This window comes from Hirundo rustica, chromosome 2 (assembly GCF_015227805.2).
Source record: "Hirundo rustica isolate bHirRus1 chromosome 2, bHirRus1.pri.v3, whole genome shotgun sequence".
Taxonomy (NCBI): domain Eukaryota; kingdom Metazoa; phylum Chordata; class Aves; order Passeriformes; family Hirundinidae; genus Hirundo; species Hirundo rustica.
The window spans coordinates 12,636,147-12,656,148 of NC_053451.1; the positions used below are offsets into that span (position 1 = coordinate 12,636,147).

The 20,002-nt window shown below is 40.7% G+C and overlaps 1 protein-coding gene across 5 annotated transcripts in view; it reads left to right on the forward strand.

Annotated features, from left to right (window-relative positions):
• Window positions 1-20,002, forward strand: part of NRIP1 (nuclear receptor interacting protein 1) — a 138,551-nt gene that overhangs the window by 53,757 nt on the left and 64,792 nt on the right. For 2 of the 5 annotated variants that reach the window (XM_040054657.2, XM_040054662.2), the window contains exons 1-2: window positions 10,904-11,060; window positions 17,815-17,899. The gene's annotated coding sequence lies outside the window, so the exon portion shown is untranslated. Of the gene's footprint in view, window positions 1-10,903; window positions 11,061-11,261; window positions 11,313-17,814; window positions 17,900-20,002 lie in introns of those variants that run through there. The other 3 variants (XM_040054660.2, XM_040054661.2, XM_040054658.2) reach the window with 2 other exon arrangements.

Genomic DNA, 20,002 nt, shown 5'->3' on the forward strand with positions numbered 1-20,002 from the left:
GAGCTTTCATGAAAGGTTTTCATAGGGGAAATGTGGGATGTACTGTTCCAGGCTTGAGTCTAGGGGATTTGTTGACAGTTGGATAATGTACATGTTTGCCACCACTTGTATGGAATGTAGAGTGAAGCAAGGGGAAAAGTTCCAAATGAATCCTTTATTCCCACTTAAACAGTTAAACCCAAATATAGTATATATCTCTTCCTTGCCAATAATTGCCTCTACAAATTGCCAATCTCTTTGGAAATCTCTTAGAAGAACATTCTCTCTCCCGACAAGGAAAAGTACTTCATGCAAAACATTTGTCACTTGTCTGTTATCATAATTCATGATCTTATCCTTCGTTCTCTTGCTTGTTTAAGCACACAGAAATAGTACTTTTAACCTGAGACTTCAAAGGTAAAAATATTGTGAAGAGGTCTCCATTCTTTTCTTCTCATCTCTGATCTCAGCCTTTGAACATCAAAGTGGCTCAAAGTTTGGGGTAAGTTCTTAAGGATCTAGTTACTAGAAAGAAATAAATTGATTTTCCATGTTCATATTCACAATAGACCAGAACAAATATTAATGTTCAAGATGAGTTTAATTTAATAATTTACAACAATTAAAACAAGTTGCTGCTTAATCTTTTGCTCAGTACAATGAAGCTCACTCATTCCATTGCATTGATATGAAAAATCCTTAACTTCTGTCAGTCAGAAGTTGCCAGAAAAAAAAATCATAACCTAGGAATTACAAAACAATTAAGAACATAAAATAAATTCCCCAAACAAAGAATGCTGCCATTTTAATTACAGGATCACACTGTCATGTAAAAGGTTAACACTTAAAAAATGAGTCTTGTACCCTCAATCTGTTACCCCTAAGCAATTCTCATTTTCACATTAATATTTGTAGGCTTCCATCTAAATTAAATATTTTTCAGCTCTGTCAGTTTATCTCTACACATATTCTCATTACAGCAGACACTAGAGCCAAAATATTTTAATCGTCAGTGTAATCCCTGTAGGTCCATATTCATAGCTACAACTTTATGGGTTCTGCAACTGATCTTTTCCTTTTAAATGGTGGCACTCCTTTATGCAGAAATTCTTGCTCTTGTAAGGACTTCCTATAAACAAGTAAGTTCTGCAGTCTGTTGTGAAATTACCTTTGTTGTCAGTTCCTGAGAGTTATAAATCCTCTCGCTCCCCAACTCACTCATGAGTGAGTTGTGTGTTCTCAGGAAAGGTTCTAATGACACTATTCCAGTAGGTTTAATTTCTGGTAATTTAAAAGCCAAGTCCTGGGAACAAAACTCTTAACATTTTCTTTTTCACAGGAAAAACCAAAATAAAATTAAACAGCTTAGACATTAAACACTTATTAAGCATTTCATGGCAGCTGACAGACATAGCTGAAGCCAGAACCCCTCAGAAAACAATGCAAATCGTGAGTGTACTCAGACCATCACCAGGCAGAGCAGCCCAGACTGCCTCTGTCAGTCCTAGTGCTCCTCTGATCAGCCCCGTGGAAGGGTGATGACACACGAGAAGTCTTCCTTTAGAAGAAAATCAGATGTTGCAAAGAAACACTGTCTATACATACTTTTATTTCAATACGTAGGGTACAGCCATAGTGCACAAGGCACTGGGATTCAGGAGCTGAAAAGTGCTGAATCTGCCAGTTGGGATACACCAACACTTTCCGAAATATATATGGGATACAAGCAGAAATCCACCACTCAGTGCCTGTGCAATAGCTTTACAATCACAAGTGGACAATACATGGGTTTATATCTGTTTGGTTGGTTGTTTTTTTGTCTCTAGTCAGTGATTAAGGTTCCGTTACCTTAACCTGGTAGAATCAGCCCCCTGACAAATATCTCCTATAATAAGTAGAAGTACATGAAAACAACTTGGTAGTACAAGAGCAGTAATAGCTTAAATAGATTTTGTGGTGTATTAGTGGCCACCGTGAGAGAAAAGCAGGTATGAAACATGCATTCCACTTGCTCTGGAAACAGCTCTTGCTACGGAAGATGAAATCTGATAATCGGCCTCCTCGGCAGATCAACAAGCTGGGCATTAAAATAATCTAGCCTAGTGAACATAAAAACATGAGTGAGCAAGAAGCAAAGTACATTTAGTTCAACTAATAAGAAGAAGCCTTAATCTTTTGACTGCAACACTGAAAGAAGAGCTTGCAATCATAAAACTTATACTGTTTTTAGCCAATGAACCTACGTCGAATTTTAAAGCTGGGTTAGAAGTTCAAGCGGGTGTGGGTTGATGGCAAGAGCCAGCCATGAACAGCTCAGGGATTTTCTCTGATTTTAGCTGAAGAAAATTGATGCTTATAGAGGCTTTTATGCTTACCAGCTTGTCAATATTGCAATAGCATCATCTGAAATTGCTGGTTTGGTTGACAATATCTGTGTCTTGTCGGCATGGAAATGAAATCCAGGACCATGCCAACGACCAACACTGCCCACAGGCAGCTTCAGATTGCTGAGTAAGAACAGGGCCAGAGTAGAACCCTACAGAGCACAAAAAATAAATGCTCTGGGAGAAGGACACAAATTACCCTTGAAAATATAATGCAGGTAAATGTTGGATAAATACGATTTAAGCCAATTTAGAACTGCGCCAAACAGGAAGATAAAGCTTCTCAGGCATTCAAGAAGAACATTAAGATATAGCCAAATCAGAGTAGCTGGTGTATGAGAGCCCGCCTTCAGGAGAAGGTTACGTCTCTTTGTTGTCCTGATGAAAATTTTAAGTATTGGAAACCCCACCCAAAATATAGAACTTATTTCCATACTCACTAAAGTCAAAAGCAAATCTTTTACATCTTGTGATGATGCTGGTTTCTAGGGATGTAAAATAACACAGAAATTCTTGGAGGGATTTTATGCTTCGTGTTGTGCAGCAACTTATAACAAATAGAATTATTGCATGGTGTGGCACTTCTTGCTTCCTTCTCGATTCGAGCAATTGAATAATGTTTATTGCTACTCTTTTTTCATTTAAGCCCAGAAGCAACAATAAAAAGACAATTAAACCTAATAATGGGAAGATAGGTTCTGCAAATAATGATTTTTTAATCAATTTTAGAGAATTTAGGAAAAAATTGGTAGATTACTTTTTATTTTCTGATTTATAGATATTTTTTTCTACCAGAAGCACTCTAGCAGGATCAGAAAATGTCAATGAAAATGTTCAGTGATATTTCAGCTCTCAGAGAAGAGATAGGGGAAAGAAAGAATGTAAACTCAGGAGAGAAAGCTGTGCAATCAGAGGAAAAGTATTTTCTTTTTGAGTGTCTGGGCCATGCAATTTATTAAAAAAAAAAAAAAAAAAGGGATTTTTGGATATCAAGGTGGGAACTGGGAAAAAGCTGATGAGTCATAGAAAACAAAATTACATGTCTTCATGTCATGATTTACACTGTGTTTTGCTCATAAATCCAAGTACAGCTTATTACTGGAATTGCAGTACATCTCTGATACTGGAAAAGATAATTTCAGTAGAGAATAGTGAGAATTATAACACAGCAAATGGTTTATATCTGTTTTTTTTTTTTTTTTTAATAGAAATAACATGAACAAAATCTATTTACAATTGTAGTAATAACTCTGGAAAGCACATGAAACTGTTTCAAAAATCCAAGACTATCTGATTTGTTGTGCCATTTATTAGCTTCCTTTAAACATCCGTATGAGTGACATTAATCAGACAGCAAGAGTGGAAAATTACAAAGAATTGGTACATAAAGTGGCTTGGGAGAGGTGAAAACATGTTTACGGTTTCAATTATTTTTTGTTGTCTCAACCTGGCCAATTTAACTGCTTAATAATTATTTGTTAAATAATTGTGACTAGTGATAATCTTCTCAAGAGTTTAAATCTGCTCTAGGCAAGCCACACAGATGATTATTTTTTTTACCACGTTTTTTTCAAGCAACTGTTTTTGTGGGTTTCTGCTGGTAGACAATGGGCCAGGCCATTGAAATATTTAAGTTATTAGGGATGTAGAACATAACATATTTTAGGAGCTGCCTGTAAGGAGCAATGTGAGTCCTTACCCTTGTATTAAGAAAGGTAACAATAGTATGATGTACCAAGGGTTTCAGTTTACATTAAAGAAGAAATTTTAGGCGAATGAAATAACTTTGAAAGGAGTTTTTCAGATAAAGATGCATCCATCTGCATTTTGTATAAGATGATAGTATTCTCATTAAATAAAATAACAAAACAAAGCAAAAAAAGTGGGCACAGTGGGTGTAATGGTTTCACTTTTGCCAATTTCTGTTTTCCAAAATTAGTGTAGTGGTCTGGGTGCCTATTAGAATTATTTATCTTCTTCTGCTGTGAGATAGGATTAGGAGAAAAGCAAAGCAGGCTCAAAATTGAAAAGGTATAAAACCAGGTTTATTAACAAGACTACAAGAAAGGAAAAGAAATTAATAAGAATCAGAATGAAACCTTTAAAACACTTTTCCTCCCCTCTACAACTGTTCACTTTCCCACTAACAACATAAAGAGACAAAATTCAACAGGTTAAACTTCAAATGTTATTTCCAAACCTAATAAAAATAAAGCAAAACTTTCAAATTATTAACAAAATGCAGTTATTTTCTCTACTCAGGCTTTTACTTTAAAGTAGTTGTTTTGGCCACTGTAATGCAGCAAAAATGGATGCTGTTCAAATTAAGAATGTAACCCAGATATTCTCTGTGCTAAGTCATCAAGACCCAGAATGAATTTTCTTCTCCACAGAAAATGCTTCCACCTTTTCCTTTTTTTTTTTTTTTTTTTTTTTTTTTTTTAAATCATATATCAGACAAGAAAAAAGAGATGCAATTATTCCAAAATTAGAATTACATATATAGAAACAGGGCATGGTATCTGCTGTTTATATATGGTAGTATCCTCACGTTCCCACTCCTTTTAAAGCAAGGGCAGTTTGGCTAGGCAGCTCTCTAAAACACATGCAAAAAGTGGCAAGGGAGATTTCCCAGCTCTGTGAGGGGATGTAACTTATGTGAACAGAGCTGTTGCTTTGTGGTTTACAGTGACTTGAGTCAGTTCTATGTCTCTGACGGTTTTATGTCAGATGTAAACTGCTGGTGTGATGACCAACAGCATCAAAGCTGGAAGTGTAATATACCTAACATTCAGTGGAGCTAATGTCTCCTAATAAAACCTTGATACTTGTATGCTAATAAAAATATGCAAAGGTATATAGTTGGATCAGTTATAAATGCTCAGCTAATATGATTCCGATAAACTCTTCATGTAAAATACAATCAAGCAGGAACTTATCTAACTTTACAGGGCCCAGTGATTTAAGTTTTTTGATACACAATTTAAATGGATTTTCTCATTAAGCATCTGTATGTAAACAGAAGCACTAATTAATCACTTGTGATTAAATTTGTGATGTTGAGAATATTTCATCCTCAGAACAGGAACAATGTTTTCAAAATAGTCTCCTTTTAGGTACCTAGACAAAGAAGCCAGATTTTTGTCAGAATTTCTTAGTTGTACATAAGCTAATATGTGGGGAGGGAAATAGATTTAATAAAAATACATGAGATGCACAGTTTAGCTTAACACAGCAGTTTCCTGTACTTGAGTCAGAGCACTTAGTATCATTTGTACTGAAGAATATTATTGCCATTTTGATACATAATAAAGTGTCCGTGTATTTTAAAATGTTTGTCCAGCACCTGTGTTATTTTGAAGGGCAAACACAGGACACTTAATCTTTGCTTTTTTAGGTGCTTCATAATGGTCCTCTCCAGAACTTTATTCATTTGCAGTGTGGTATTGGCTGCCAGGTCGTGTGTGTATAATTGCACGTAGTGTTCATTTCATTTTAGAACATACTGTTCCGACAACACTGCTTGTGTCATCATGAGAACCACGACAAAGGCTTACCCAGAGCTCCTGTTAGCCAGCCAGAAAAATGGGGCCGTGAAACAAAATTGTTACCAAGAGTAACTTCTGAAAGCAGAGTGTGAGAGAGGGCATGATTCTTCAATCCTCTTTCAATCTGTTACTGCTGACATGGGGAACTCCTTTGTCAGAGAAAAGAGGCAAATACGAATTCTAAAAGGAAAAAGAACATTCTGAACAGTTTCAGCTACATGCCTATAACCTTCTCAAACGTTATCTTTGCATGGCCATCGACACACAAGTAGGAGCAGTGCCTAAGCAGTGTAATACCTGCTCTACTGGTACCTTCTCATGCTGGTTTAGGAACAAGGACTGCAGCCATGGTTATTTTCTGGACGCGCTTTCACGCTACCAGGAACGTGACTCGTCAGAACAATGTTCTCAGAAATATAATCTTCATGTTTGTGCAAGTGGGATGAAATTGCAGGAAATTCACAAGTACAGGATACTCACTTCTGGATAAAAACCCAGGTATTTTATTCTGGTAAAATAATAAATGTAAGTTAGTCGTATCAATTTAGCACCAGCCCCTTTGACTCTTCTACTTAAGGGGTTACAGGGGCTGACAGTAGTGTTTATTTCCTGCCACTAAATGTAAGACTTGAGCTGTTGGTCCTCGTTTAGGGTCAAAAAACTGCACACCCCTACCCCAAAAACACACGTGGGGAAGTAAGCCTCACCCTAGCTTGTGCCTCAGAAGAGATACGGCATGCTGGAGGCATGGCCAAAACTCACCAGATGCTGCAAGCATATGATTCCTCCATGAGAGTTTATATGGTACAGCTGTCTTTAAATGTTTCTGTAATTGAAAAGACTCTAGCATCTGGTCCTTTGCTTATTACTCTTAGAACAAATAGTCATGATCTGAAGTCTAGTTTTAAATAATGCAGGAAAAAAAAATAATTTGAGCTGCTAAGGGTACATTCCTCTCAGATGACCTGCTTGGAAGTACTTGTAAAAATGGAAGTTGACTCTGTAATTAAAAAAAAAAAAAAAAAAGGAAGTCAGAAACAGCTCTAGTAGGGAATGATATATGTATGCATATAAATGCATTTATAATTTTAAATGGAGGTAGATGCAAAAGCAGTGGAGTTTAGTTTTTTATAACTTTCAGCTATAGAGTGTACCACTCTTCCTTTTACACGTTATTGTGTAATTCAGGTCCACCACCAACAGTTCAGACTTCCTGCTGTCATGAGGAAAATGGGAGATTCCCTATGGTACCCCCTGCAGGAACCCTTCCCTGGACCAGTTCTTCTTCTGGTAGCACTTGTAGGGTTCCCACTGATTTCAGATACTCCCAGATAGTACTCCTGCAGAACAGCAGACTTTTGCACCTCACTACGTCAGATTTATGGATGGACACTGTTATATGATGATCATTAATTTAAGCAAACTTCCTTTTAAGTCCTTTATTGAATAAACAGGATTCATAATAATTCCTTTTTTCTTTTTCTTTTCTATTTTTTGGTGTGTGTGTGTGTGTGTGTGTGTGCGAATGTCTCCCTAAATTCTGGAACAACTAGGTGATTTAATCCTCTGTGAAGGCACCTTTGAAATGGTGCCTAATCTGACATATTACGTGAATTGAACTAGGCTGAGTCAAGGACAGAATTTCATTATTTGTCTATGTAGGGCTGACAAACTATTTTAGAGCAAGATTTAGTCTGGAAATGCATTTCTGTAAAGCTAGCTAGCTTCTCGACCACATCCTGAGCCTCTCATCTCATGATTGGATGCCATAAAGCAAGGCCTTAATTATTGTGATTGAAAAAGGTAGTTTCAGAGTGGTAAGCTTTTTGAGAGGCTGAGATAACCTTAAAGAAAAATCAAAATAAAAGCAACTGTAGTTCTCCCAAGCTCTTCAAAGCACCTTATGTGATTTAAAAATAAGCTAGCATTAGCTTTAAAAAGTTTGGGAGTAATAAAATAGCATTTGCATTTACTTTTTGATAAAAATGTGTCTTTTTTATGACATGGCACAGACCAATGTGTTTTGCTTCAGCAAGTTAAAGACAAAGTTTGTTACTGAAGATGCAGTTTTGCTCCTCATTTTTAAAAGCACCATTGTAATCATCCAAATTATCAAAGAAAAGTTGTAGGTACATCAACTATTTATTTAACCATTTTTAAATGGTCACACAGATTAACTTTGTTCTTCAAAAATGTCAGATTCATAGCTATATTCTGGTTGTGATAGAAGCTTTCCTAGGTCAAAAATATACCTCTCTGTTTTGTAAAGGAGGGGTGCATTATATATATATATATATATATATATACATATTTAACTATAAAAAAAGAAGTGTCTCACTGATATTAGTGTTTCACTGATTATATAAAGTATGACACCAATACCTCTTCACTAAGTACTTGCGATTCTGGGAGTGAGTTCTAATGTAAGCTCTATAAACAAGGTTTTCCCTTCCAAGACTGATGTAAAGGTAGTTTATCCTTCCCTGTCACATCTGGCCTTCCATTTAGCAGCATCTTATAGTGATTAATTCCCTTCAAAAAAAAAAAAAAAAAAAAAACAAGTGTCCTGTAAGAAAGGGAAGGTATAGATACCACACACAGATGGTAGATAGGTACAGCCATGGATGCTCACCTTTTATGTTTGGGGAGTGAGTGTGTGTTTAAGTTTGGTTGAAGAATGCTCAGGAAAGACCAACAAATACACATCAGTACTTTCATACTTCTTGAGAGATGGATTTCAATGTGTGATGGAATTTTTCCTTTACTTGGACAGGGTATTTATTTGGTATATTGTTTGAATCCTCACAGTTTAGCAAACATGAACTAGTGGCACAAGTCGTGATACAACTGTTAAGTGGTGGAAGTATCCTACTAAATCCACACGTTTTATTATTTAATATAGTCTCAGTTGATTGTATCTTCCTGAAACTTGTGCTCTCAAGCAACTATATGTTACCTGACAACAATAATTTTAACAAATATTTCACATACACTTTTTTTCCCTGTTGCTTGTCCAAGATTCCTCATTTTGTAGGTCTCTAATCTACGCAATACGTTCCCCAAGGTTAAGAATGAAAGACGTCTCTACTACAGATACTCTTGATTGAAATAGCAGTTAGATTGCTGCAGTAATGAGAAAATTTCCTTCTCCCTAGATAACTCAGCTGCTTAGAATTGAAAAAAAAAAAATTGAGATGAAGATTCTTTGTGAAATAAAAAAATTAAAGATAATTTCTTTATGATCAAAATTTGCTAATGAGCCTATAATGGAAATGAAGAGCAAACCCATTCTTTTAATGGAAGTACGATCAGGATATATTATGAGACTCATGCTCTCAAAAAAAGACTTGTATAAACACTGTGACATGCAATGGCTTTCGAAAATGCTGCTCTGCACGTCTGGAAGAAAGTGGTTAAAAACACATGATGAAGTTAACCTAAATCTTTCATTGGCTTAAAAAATAGGTCAAGTAATACATTACTAGCTCCACTCTAAGCCTGTACACAATCCGTACATTCCAAAGTGAAAGAGGTTTTGCTTAACATTCCTACATCTACTTTCATTCATGGTATCTCTTGGTTAAAATATTTAGCTTTTTACAAATGTGACTCCCTTTTGCTTTCTTTAAAGTGGAAATTCCTGTGCTCTTTAACCATATTTGTCTCTTACTAAAAAGACCTTTGAATAGATAATTTATTTTACCTGCGTTTTAAAACGAAAACGTTGGCATGTGTTAATGCAGTAATTACCAAGCAGTTTATATGTGACTTGCAAACAAATTTGTTTCTCTTTCATCAGTCTTTGACTTGTAGAAGTAAAGTATCGTGAAGTATTCTGTAAAGCGTTAGGCAGACAGCGTGCGACACGTCGAGACGATTGTTAAACACGGGCACACAGGAGGTGTGATGAAGGTCGCATGCACTTTGTAGCTTCGTTTATACAGCCAAGTTCAGCCTGTATCTCTGCGTACTCTCCTCTTTGGTGGCAGCAAAGTCTAAAGAACAACTTGACATTTAGTGCAATTTCTGACAGCAGAGGTTTGGGGGATGTCGCCTACCAAAATGGAGGGCTGACTCTTCTTGGGAAGCACTGCCCCAACTCCGGCTTGTTTTGTTGTGGTGTTTTATTTATTTATTTATTTATTTCCTCCCAAACTGTATTTATTTGCCCCGCGGGCAGACATCATGGCTTTGATGAGCCGGTCTGCCCCCGATCCTGGAAGCGCTTCCCCCCGCCTGCCCTCCTCTCCCCGCGGCACAGGGACCGCCGGGCGCCGTGGCAGGGCCGGCAGGGATGCTCCCCGCTCCCGGTGGCCTGGGAAGCTGGGGCCGAGGAGAAGGAGACGTGCCGGGAGCCGGCAGGGCCGCGGCCGGGGGCAGCGCCACCCGGGAGCAGCCGCAGGTGCCGGGGCCTCTGCCCTCCCCTGCCGCTGCCGGGAGCATCCCGGCTTTCCCTTCAAGTTATCAGTAATAGCAAGAATAATATCAATAGTCATAACACAGTATTGAAGTTTCCAGCGCGTGTTTTTTTCAGAGGAAAGGCTGAAAACATAAGCTCTAAACCGACAAGCACCGATAATACTAGAAGCGCCCTCCCCCGCCAATTATTCCAAAGCAGCCAAAGGGGGAAAGGAAAAAAGAAAAAAGAAAAAAAAAACCAAAAAACAAAAAAACCCCACGCAAAGCAAAACAAAACAAAAAACAACAACAAAAGTGTTATTTTTAAGCCACTGCCGTTTTCATTAGATACGGGTCCTCCGGTGCTGCCGCTCCTAAGTTTGTTCCCCGGGGCCTCTCCGACTTCAGTCGGATTAATTAGGGAGGGCAGGAGGCGATGGGACTCGCGTACGTGCGGCGCGGCCGCCCTGCCCTGCCCTCGCCGCGCCGGGCGGGGCGGGGCGGGGGGCGCATCCCCGAATGCCCGCATCCCGCCCTGCCTCCTGCCGGGAGGGTACCAAAGGGTTAAGAAACTTGGCTGGAGAGATGAATGGCGCGGCGCGGGGAGGGGCCGGGCTGCGCCGCGGCGGGCGAGGTGGAAGGCGGAGAGGGAGGATCGCGGCTGCGGGTTAGGCTTTGAAAGTCAGCCTCGCAGGCATTGCAGCAGAGCCCCGAGCCGCGGAGAGCAGCGCAGCGGAGCTCGGCTCGCCCTGTATGTGCCGCGGGGATGCGCGGGGCGGGGGGGACGCGCGGACTCGGGGGTGGCGGGAGGCGGCGCGTCCTGCCCTGTCCAGCCCCGTCCTGTCCTCCAGCCGCGGGGACCCCCTCCGCCCGCCTCGGCTCCGGCGGCCGCCGCTTCCTCGGAGCTCAGCGCCGGGTCCGGCCGCGGCAGCGGGGCGGCGTGCGCGGAGCGGCTCCGGGGAGCTCGGGCAGCCCGCCCGGGAGGAGCCGCGGCGGCTGCGGGGTGAGTGCGGCGCTGTTCCGCCGGGGAAATGGCCGTGCGGGGCGGGCCGGGGCCGCGCTGCCGGGCGGCGGCACCGGGGAACAATGCCGGGGTGAGCCCGCCGCGGCGGCGGCGCTCGCCCCGCGGCACCCCCGGTGCGGGCGGAAAGTTTGCCCGGCCGCGGTGGGTTCGGGGGAGCCGCCGGAACGGAAAAGTTACTAGTCCGGCCCCCCCGGGACCCGCGAGTGTTTCGCCGAGCGCCGGCCGCACGCCCGGGCCCCCCTTTCGCGGGGACCCCGCGCTGCCCCTCCCGGGTGCGAGCGATCCCCGGCGCCGCCGGCTCGGTGCGCGGCGGCCGCGGCGGCGCGGGCGCCCGGCCTCGCTCCCGGGGCTGCGGGCAAGGCCACGCCGCCCCCGCCGCCTCCCCGGCCCTGGCGCTGCCCGCCCGCCGCCACCTGCGGGCCCGCAGCCAGCCCGGGGCGGCCGCCGCCGTCCCCGCTCGGCCGCGGCTCGGGCTCGGCTCCCTGCGCCCCCCAAAGATGCCTTCTCATCGCTTCGGGCTCCTTAGGGACGTCGCTGTTTCCCTTCTAGACTAAAGGTTACTTTTCCAGACGTGGTGTTTGGTTGGGTTTTTTTTTTTTTGGTTTTTTTTTTTTTTTTTGGTGTGTGTCCGCGAAGCCCTCTAAAGGTGAATTTTAAAATTTTTTCTCCCCCTTCACTTCCACCCTCCGTTTCTCCCTAGTGTACACGTTGTTTGAGGCCCTTCTTTCGAAGTGTCAGTGGGTGATTAAGTCGGAAGGTAGTGAAACCTAAGGAAAGCTAGTGTGGGCAAAACGGGGGGCAGCGTTGTAGCGAGCTGACAGCCTTGTGTCTGTGCTGCACCCTTCTTCTGTCTTGTGGACCCTGGTGATTTACGGGGCTTTTAATTTAAAGGCGGATTCAGTTAAAATGCTTGACACATGTTGAAGGTGTTGGAAAAAAACAATGGGATTTCTGCCTTTGGGATTATGTTATTGTTAAGAAGGCTGAAGTATAAGTTGTCCTCTTTTGCCTCATCTCTCTGGGATCTGGAGACTGTATTGTTCCTTGTTTTATTTTGAGGGGACCTGCTGCAGTGTCAGACAGCTCACAGGCTGATTAGAATTTAACTGAGTCATGGCACTATAAATGTTCAGAGAGACCGTAAAGCTTTATTTAACAAAGAGTGCGAATCCAGTCTGGGAAGACCTATGGGGAGGAAGCATTCACTTGTGGAAAGGGGGTGGTGTATTCCTGAGCGAGTAGGAAACATTTTCTTTAATAGACAAATGCAATTTACTGCTTCTAGGGCTGGCTGAGCGCATGAGAGAGTGACACATTAAGATACCAGATGACAAAAGCTCTCTGAGCTGAGGATATCTCGTGGTTGGGATCAGATTTAATGGCATCTGAGTAATTCTACTCTATGGGCATTAGTAGCTAACATCCTGGAAGGCAGAAGTTCTCATAGAGAATAGTGTTCAGGCAGCTTTGGGGTTTTTGCTGTCTGAGGCAGCTGTCTTCCCAAACTTGTGGTCGAGAAGTTTGACTTGTTGTTCTGTCAGTGGTCTCCTGAGGTAGAGTTGACACGGACTCCAAAGGAAGACGGCAAGTTAGTCATGAGTGAAATGTGTACGAGAGGGTGTCTGTGCTCTGTGAGTGCCACGGGACAGGTCAGGAGTAGTGGCTGCACGTTTTGGGCAGGGGTGAAATCTGACCTGCTGCTAGACTGGCCTCTGGTTCTGGCTTATCTAATGGGCAAGAGCTATCAATGGCTTTCAGGTTTTTGTAGGCCGTGCGTGTACGGAATACAGCATGCAGTCAAATGCCAAATGATGCTGGATTGAGGGTTTTGGTTTTTTTTTTCCTTTTAGTCATTTGGCAGAAAATTGCAGATGAAAACATGCTCTTCTTCTCTGCTCCCCGTACTTGTTTCTTTTTCTGAAGTGGAAGATGTGCTAATCCAAATTTATTATAGTCATAAAAAACCCTATGTTGATAAAGAAGTAAAAGTAAATAATGTTTTTATATTGTAAGCTTAAAAGGGTGATCTAATCACTGGCTGTATCACCTGCAGTGTTTGATAGTTGTGTTTGGGGTAAATTTGTTCTATAAAAGGCATCAAGAAAATTTTTTTTAAGTGATTCAGTAAAGGTTGTAGAACTCAATCGTGAATTAACTTTATGGTTCTCGTATTTGCCTGTAATTTTGCTTATTGCAGGATTTGCTTAAAAGAACGGACGAAGTCCTGCTTGCTTAAAGCTTATTTTGTCTCTTCCGAGCTAACTTTATTTTTCAGGCTTTGAACCTTGGCAAAAAAGTTTATATTATGCCAGCTTTATTATCATTAGCAGTGAGAACACTGTTAATTTTACCAGTGACAGCGCGGGACATGACTATAATAAAAGATAAACCCTGTTTTGTGTTGTGCCGAGCACATGTATAAACTTGCCCAAGGCAAAGGCAGGGAGTTGCATTTCCCCCAGTCAGCTGTCCTGCTCTGGGGCTGTGCTTGGCACCCCCTTGCAGATCTACCAGAGCAGACACGAAGACCATAGGATTTTTGTGAATTACCATTTTGGAATAGCTCTTCAGAGCTTGCCTGTACCTCAAACCCCAAGAGTCTTGCGGCTGTGTTTCTTTTTCCTCTATGTGACTGTGCAGGGAGTGGAGGGGATCCAGAAGAGAGCCTGGGGAGAGTGTGGGGTTCCCAGCTGGGTGCCTGGTTTGGGGGCACAAGCCCCTTTTCCAAGGGGGCTTTGGTGGCCGCCCTCCCATGCGTGGGGCCTGCAGGCAGGGCAGGGCTCATCTCCCACGTGCTGAGTGATGGGTCGGGTGATGAGCAGGAGGCAGGGTTTAATAGGATAGCCATCCTATGGATTAAAGAGGATAAATACGCTTTTGGGACCAGAAGCGCAAATTTTGAAGTATAAATCATTGCTGCTCAGGAGGGCAGGCAACGACAAACAAGCAGAAAGGTACGTAGGTAGGGAATGAAGCCTGAGAAGGGGGGAAGGTGTGAAAGAATATGCATACATGTACAAAAAAAGATAGCGTAAATTTGACTGTCTGTCTAAACAGTCTTGAACTAAAGACAAAAAGGTTAATGGTAACAGTTTGTGGTTTCCTCTTTCTTCCTGCCACTAGGCCAAAACGATAAGAGCAGTAACTCTGAGCTGTGCCGGCCTGCCTGCAGCAAAGAGGGGGAGAGCTAGGGGGAAAGTGTTTAACAGGGTTGTGGCATTGCTTTTGGACATTTTGGTGTCAGGGATTCACTAGTTGCATTGGAAAGCACTGAATTAGAAAACAGCATGCAAGGATGGGCAGGCAGTACTTCTGGGTAAACATCTGGGATGACATGAAAACTTCCCAGTGGGAAGATACTCCTTGGGAAAAGTGGGCAGAGGGACTCTTTTGGTAAAGATGAGTGCCTGCTCTTTAGGGTTTCTGGATTATTTATTTCAAATACTTGGAAATACTAGCCGACCTATTTAGCACTTGAAAGAATTAATTTGGTAATTTATTTGGCTGTCTGTTGCAGGTCACTTGGCTTGATGGTTGAAGAAGGAGAATAGAAACTAAAACTCATGTAAATAAATATTCATGTGTAGAAAGGGGAAGAAGCAGTTGCTAGACATCTTAGCTTGGGTCAAACCCCTCCTGGCATAGTCTTCTCATACTTAAACTGTTATTGGAGCTCATTGCTCTTGTTTAATTGCCTGTCTTGAGTGAAATTTTGTTTTCATACCACTTATTTCTAAATACTATTGCCTTCAGCAGAGGAAAAATAATTTTGCTTGTAGACAGAAACAGATTAAAAGCAGAAGCTACCGATCTTCTGTTTTAGTCACTGGTTTCTAAGACATTGAGTTTAATGCAGGAGAGAAACTTGGTGTTGGGAAAGACTTCTGAGGGGATGATCTTCCTCCTCCACAAGAAAGAAAGTTGTGTGTCCTTGTGAAGAGATCAGGTGCTAGATGTAAAAAACATTCCAGTCTTGGATGAAACTATTATTTGAAAACAAATAAGGGAGTATTTAATTTACCCCGCAAAATAGTCCATGAAGTTCTGTGTTGAAATGTATCCAAGCAGTAAATCTTGCTCACAGATAAACAGTGTTTTTGTTTTCGATGGTCCTAGAGTTGGTATTGTTCTGATTTTTTTTTTTTTTTCCATAGCAAACTTTAAGATTCATAGCTACCTGCTTTCTGCTTCTTCTCTGTGCCCCATTCTTCTCTGTGCCCCATCCCACTGTTAAAAGAGGGAGGTAAAGTGAACTGAAAAGGCCTTTTCGGTGGTGTCAAAAACAAGGCTGGCCCGTAGAAAGAAATGATGGTTCTTGCCTCAGGAGATGGCCTTGGTGGTGGTGATTGTGTTGTCACTTATCTTGCATTTGGTAGTCCATAAAAAACCACAAATGAACATTCCAAAAAACTATAAGGTACGTAAAGCAATTGGTTCAGATGTGAAATGTTGGGGAATAAAATATTATTCTAGAAAGGTTATTGTTTTTTCAGCTCAAATTTTAAAACATATTGAAGGAATATGGAATTTTTCCCTGAAATAAGAAATTATGTTGCTGTCTTTTCACTGAACTATCATAAACCTTTTGTAGTCACTTGGAACAATACAAAAAAGACTGTTGAATGCTGACGTAAAGGAAGTCGCATCTGTACATTGAACCTTGATGGCCATACTGTATGGAGCAGGTTTTGGTGTCTTGTTTTGTGTTTTTTCCTTCTACATAGCAATCTCTCTTCTCTTGGAAGTAGGAATTATTAAATTCACCCACTTGTCAGCAATGAAAAACATTTTGTCGACATCTACAGTATAGAGCAGTAATACTGGAATTAACTTTTTCTCAAATGCAGGTGGCTTGAAAAGATGAATTTTTTTTTTTTTTAATAGCACTGCCTTCTTCTGCTCTTTGGGACCTCCTGTCCTGTTTTTCATTATCCACAAAAGATTCCACATCCAGCTTATTTAACCTTTCAGTAAAATGGAGTTGAGAAGGCTTTGAACTATGTTTGTTAGCACGTTTGTCACTCTACCTGTCATTTCTCTGTTAATTTCTGCTGTGATGTTAGATCTTTTTTTTTCCCCCCTAAATGAATACAAATTTTGAGGATTGCGCCCTTTCTGTGGCGCAACTTACCTTTTCATTTTGTGGTGAAGGATTTAAAATAGTGTCTGCATGTAGTATTCCAGGGTATTTACTTATTTTTCAGCTTAATTTGCTCTATTGTTGGGCATCTTTTGTTGGGTCTTGGTGCTGGCAGTAGTCCAGCGTGCTACTGTTATTTTGTGTACCTGAAAGCTTTGAATAGGTGTTATTTTGGATGATGACCCATTGATCAACACCTGTATCTTCTTTTTCCCAGTTAGCAAGCACATTGCAGTGGTCAGAGTTTGATGTGTTCTCTAATCTGGCTTGGACCCAAATGGTTTTGTGGAGGGGGAAATGCTCAGATGTACCCCCAGCATGCACACACTTCCCACTCTTCCCCCTCTATCCTCTACTCACCTGTTCCCACCTGTGGGGTCCCTGGTGCTAAAGGAATTCTGTGTTTAAAAAGCTTTTGTATGCATCTTTTTGTGGGAACAGAGGCCAAAGGTGTTGAAATAAGGAGAGGAACTCTCCCACTGCCAAGCAGAAGGAGGAAGGGGAAAGTTCAGCTAAGTGGTGGAGATTACTTTTCATTTTTAAAGTGTATTTTATTGTATTTAAAGTTGACTATGAAGCTTGCTGCTTGGGTGGTAACTCGAAGACTTTAATAGTGAGGCTTGTCACAGCAAGGCTGAAATAGTAGAAATAAGGATGATCTGGGCTTGCTTTAGCAAAATTTCGCTTAAGAATAATAGACAAATGCTGAGAAGAACCTTTAAGGTTGGGATTATAATGGATAACATTTTCTAACTGAAATAAAATAGTGTTATACACTATTCTTCAATCTCTAAAAAGCAAATGTTACCATTTCTGCTGGCTTATTTTTTATCAAACTAATTTTGTTGTGTTAAGCATTATACTCACCTGTTAAGCTATACTCTTGTCTTTTCCTTATGTGTATGTAAATTAATAGAGTCTCTTTTAAAACTGGTTTTGATGCTCATGGATGCAAGTTTGAATTGTTAAGCACTAACCACTACATAGGAAGAAGGGCTTTCATGTCACAGCTGTTTTTTGAATGAAAGGAAGGAAAAGAGGACTCTGGCTTAGGGTTGAATGTGGATTTTGTTCTTGCAGGTTAATGTCCCTTTAGTACAAGTCTAGACAACATGAGTTGTTTCTACTCGTTCTACTCATGGTTCTGTCTGGAAGATTTTGATTACTGAAGTTTGGAATTACATTTTTGTTCAGATATAAAAATGTTATTTTCAGTTTGTACTAACCAAAATAAAGCATTGCTTTCTGTTACGCCAACAGTAAGAAAGTAGATCAAGGCATCTTAGGTAGGAAGCAATGGTTTGCAGAATTTCATAGGGGGATTTCTGCTGTTCTTTTCAGATCAAGCATGAAATTTTTGAGGAAGAAAATTAATGCATCCTTGGACTCCTGAAGGAAGAGCTTTCCTAATGGAACCACATTCAAGGTAAATAATTTGTTTGGGTTGTTTACCTTGTCTCTTTGGTATGGGGTTTGTTCTTTGTCTTGCCAAAGCTGTCAGACAACTGTGTGTCATGTATAAGCCTTTTAGGATTATAATATGTTTTGAAGTGATAAATATTCAAGTTAATCCTCTTTTTTACTGTAAGAGTTGGGTTTTTTTAATATGTGTGCTGATTAAAGAAAAATAAGTATTTTTGTAATGTCTGAACTTTTTGTGTATAATTTGCTGTTAAGTTCTGAAGATTTGGCTCACTTGTTTGAGAGGTAGCTAAATAGTGAAGAACTTGATTTACATGTAATTTCATCGTGAAAGAGAAGATTAAATAACACTTACTGTGTTACCATCTCACTTATTTTTTAAATAAAACAGATCCAAATTGAGCTTGTGTGGCAAGGGACCGTCACAGTAAAATCATTATTAGATATTGTGTTACAATGGCTTGTAGACATTTAGCATCACTGTCATTTTGTTTGTATCTGCTCCCTTGGTTCCTACTTCCTAAATCCTATTTTTCTCTGATACCAGGGAGTAATTCCCCGAGTGTTGTCCAGTGATTGCTTATGTATGTGCACTTTGGTTTGTGAGTCATTTTATTCACTTGAGTAGCCCCACTGTCCTCGGTGGGCCTACATGCGTGCCTAAGAACTTGAGAATGCTGATGAGCATAAAGAATACAATTTGGGCATGTAATGGTTGACAAGCAGTTGTTGTTTTGTTTCTGGTCTCTCTTAGGACTCATTTGCATTGCCTCCAGTGGCAACTTCTGTGAGTGTTAGTAGGGAAGGTCTAGAAGCTGGAGGCAGTCATACCAAATCCCAGCCTGCAGAGCTTCTCATATCCATTGTAATGACACAGACTGCAGATGCAAGGATATATTCTTCTCTTTTTTTTTTTTTTTTTTTTTTTTTTTAATCTTAAATGAATCCATGTGTTGCTTGACTTCACTCGAATACAGCATTGGTCTGAGTAGTGCTGTTTGAGCATCTCCAACACGATAGAATATAGCCAGGTGAAATCATCAGAAAATATATACACTTTTTATATTGTAGGGGTTTGGATTAAACCAGAATCAGTGCTTTGGAAATAACCAGAAATTGATACTAGAGCTCCATTTTTTCCCCACAATGTTTTTTCTATTTGACTTTTCAAAAAAATAAGTTGAATGTTGCTGTAGTGCATCTTATAGTTGGCTGAGCAGTGGTGTTTACGGAAAAGTTAATGGTATTACTTGCTGGTCTCAGAATCAGTAAGATAGGCACTTTGGAATTAGAACACAGTTAATTAATTAGCAGTTTAAAACTAGAGATGTGTTGTGATCAGCAGCAGATGGTCTCTCATACAGCTTTAATAGAACTTAGTAGACAGTGGCTTTTGTGGCAACAAGCCTTTTGAAATCTCTCACATCTTCAAAAACAGTTAAGTAATTCAAAGCTTTAGTTCAAGATTGTTTTCTCTTTTTAAAAGGAGTTCTATTTAGTCAGAGTTGCAGAACCATAAGCTGTAAAGAAGGATGCTGCTGCACTGAGTGTTCAGCTTGTGAGGTGGTTAAGCTAAAGATTTGAGAACATGTTTGTTGGTGTAACCCTGACACAGTGTGCATTCTGTTTTCTGTTTCTAACCTGTAATATAAAGCAGTTATGGGCAGTCATCGTTGTTTTTTTAGAGTAGGGAATAGGTTTGTTTACTAGTTATGAGCACTAATTGTGGAATACCTCTGTTGGTGTACCAAGCTTGCCTGCATACATAAATAGCTTTATTGTGGAGAGCAGTAGTGTCTTGATCAGAGGTTTGTTATTGTCACCGGAATTAGCGTTCTTGTTTCAGTCAGAGTTCTGGACCCTTAGGGTAGACTTTCTCCAACAGAGTACTGCTTTAGAAACCTATCTGCTGGTCTTGTTGGTGCTGTGTAACCTTCATGAATTAAGGCATAGTGGAGCAGAAGGCAGCCATGCTTTAGTTGAGCTTGCATAAAAGGAAAAGTGTGTAGCTAGAATGAATAAATTATGTCTTTGTTTAAGTCTGTGCAAGTCTGAGAAACTTCAAAGGATGCAACTCACCTGGAGATGCAGATGAGAATTACAGACT